A 2,924-nucleotide genomic window follows, 5' to 3' on the forward strand; every position below is an offset into this window, starting at 1 on the left:
CCGCGTCACACGTCACCACGCACGCCGCGCACGTCAGCGCGTCCAGCAACAGCGCCGCCATCTTTGGTGCTGGCGGAAGATGCACGGAAACAGGCATCAGATACAAGGGATACTTTATTGTCACATGTGACTAGGCACAGTGCGATTCTTTGCTTGCAGACGCAATGTCCTTCCTCATGGTGGTCCTCCCACGCCGGGTCCTCCATTGTTCTTCCCCCTTCCTCACGGTGGTCCGCCAGGCTCTCATCGACCCGCGAGGCTTCGTCGCCACCGCAAGGTTTCACCGCTGTCGATGTCCCATTTGCACTTTCTGAAACTGATCTCTCAGTGTCTTTATTAGTTAGGGTGTGTTTCACTGTGTTGCCAGTTTATTCTGGCAGAATTCATGTTTAAACATTTGTAAGTTTAGAGATACAGGACGAAAACAGGCCCTTCGGCCCATCGCGCTGAACAACGATCCGTAAGGAGGTTGCATGGCAGTCGAGGTCACGACCCGTGCCCGTACTGTTGTCCCGTAACGCCTGCTGGAGTACAAGTGGTGAACGTCAGGTAACGTCTTCTGTCCCAGCATCCGGACTCCATGCTGAATGGTTCCACACTTGCGGACCCCGGGCTGTCTGTCCCCGCGGCCGGTGTTTGGCTGCTGAAACGCCCGGTGTGGGGGTCGGGGTCCGGTGCCGGTGCAGCACGGTCAGTGACTCTGGGTGGGCGGAGGGACCAGACTGTCCCCAACTCTACTGCAGCTGTCGGGGACGTTGCCGGGTTTATGGCCCAGTGTGTCCGCTGCCCGGAGCCGCGACCCCGCTCCACCCGGCCCCGTGTATGTGGGCGCTGCCGACTCACAGCCCGTCACAGTGCGGATGCACAGGGGAAGACGGGGCGGAGGGCGGCTGTGGCCCGACAGCGCTGACCCCGGGGGGAGAGTGGGGGCTGTCCCGAGGGATGCGCTCCTTCGGCCGCTTGGACCTTGGGGCTCGGGTTCAGACTGGAGGGTGACTAGCCCTCAATCCGCCGGCACGCTGCTCTTTCGCAAGTCAGTGAGCAGCAGTGATTTTGACGGTTGTCTCTCACGGTGAGCATTTCCACAATATTTTGCAGCGCAAAAATTGACCGTTTTGGCGGTTTCTAACGGGTAAGAACGTACGTGTTTCGTGTTACTAGTGTATACCGGAAGCTGCCGTACTCCAGAAGGATTTATAACAAGAGGAATCGAATATCGGAGCAAAGAGGTCCTTCTGCAGTTGTACAGAGCCCTAGTGAGACAACACCTGGAGTATAGGGGGTTGCACGTAAGGTCATTGGGTCATAGGGCTTGACGCATGGAGCCGCTAAATCCAACTGGAAGACATCCGTCACTTCCGGTATGTTATTAATGCTAGAAACGCGTACTTTCCTACCTGTTAAAACCCGCCAAAATGTTGAATTTTTGCGCTGAAAAAAAATTGTGGGAGTCGGGGTAAGTGTGAGACATGTACCCAACTTTAGAATTCCAAAAGTGAAGCGAAATGAAGGTATAGAGAAGCGAGAACTGAAGGGACTACAGCAGCTAAAGTGCTTGGTAAACATTGAAAATATTGGGAATTATCGCGTTGCTCACTGCATTTCATCAAGTAAGGCATTATTTGTGTTTTTTTCTTGAATCCTTTGGTATCTAAAAATTCTCAGAAGTGATCAATCTGCTGTAAATTTTTCTTCAGATGCGTTTTCATTTTGTATGTAAAAACCCACGAGAACCATGGGCGATTTAAAAATATTACAGCCAGATTTATCACTTCTGAAACTTTTTAGATGCCAAAGGAATCAAGAAAAAACACAAATAATGCCTTACTGTTGATGAAATGCAGTGAGCAAACGGCCAATGTTCGCCAAGCACTCTGGCTGTTGTTGTCCTTCAGCTCTCGCTTCTATCTACCGTCATTCTCCTCACTTTTGGAATTCTGAAGTATGCTAAATGTCTCACACGCTTATCCCGATTTCCATAATTATTTACAGCACAAAAATGGACAATTTCAGCGAGTTTTAACGGGCCCCGCTACGCTGGAAACAATGGTAAGTACCTACCTGCAGTACATCGCGTGTAATCCATTTGGAGTAGCGTAGCAACAGTACGGGTCATGGGTCGTGACCCGATTGCCGTGAAATCTCCCTATTGTGTGCAGTTTTGGTCCTCTCTAATTGAGGACAGACATCCACCTCTCTCCCCTCATCACTCATCTTTGTCACTTCCTCAAAACACACAATCAAGTTTGAAACCATAGCACTTTATCTTTTTATTTTAACTGCTGACATTTAGTTAATATTTATCCAAACATACATTTACAACAGGATTTACTTCAAGACTTGTACAATTTTCAGGAATAGGAGCATAGCTGGAGCAGCAGAGAGTGTGTATTACCACGACTGTTTGATTCCTGCAGTGCCTGGAACACACACACACCCACCCCTCTGTGGTGCCTGGACACCCACTGCCCCGCTTCTCCTCACACACACTGGCACAAGACAAGGGCAGACTGGACATCAGGGAAGGGTTTGACCAAAATGCATTTTCACCATTGCAGCTCGAGTCAGCTGGAGGTGGGGTAGACAATGATATGAATTACCCAGGACAGCGTGGGTTAGACCCAGGCTTAATCCCTCACACCCGGGACAGGTGTGTTAGACCTAGAGTACTCGCATCCGGGACAAGACGGTCGGTGAAACCCAGGACAGCAGCAAGCCGACAGCCCTGGTGCTCTCTCCCTTTACACCTCCCCACAGCGGCTCTTACACCGTTGCTGGGCTAACGACAGTCTCGTAGTCACACCACCATCAACCTCCGCAGCCAGCCAGTTGGCCGTTGAGCAGCACTTGAAATGTGAAAGATGACAGACCAAACTGGTCTCAGTAACTGGGGCAGTTGGTGGTGTTATGAGTGGTGACTTCCT

The sequence above is a fragment of the Amblyraja radiata genome, unplaced genomic scaffold (genome assembly GCF_010909765.2).
Source record: "Amblyraja radiata isolate CabotCenter1 unplaced genomic scaffold, sAmbRad1.1.pri scaffold_1041_ctg1, whole genome shotgun sequence".
NCBI lineage: Eukaryota > Metazoa > Chordata > Chondrichthyes > Rajiformes > Rajidae > Amblyraja > Amblyraja radiata.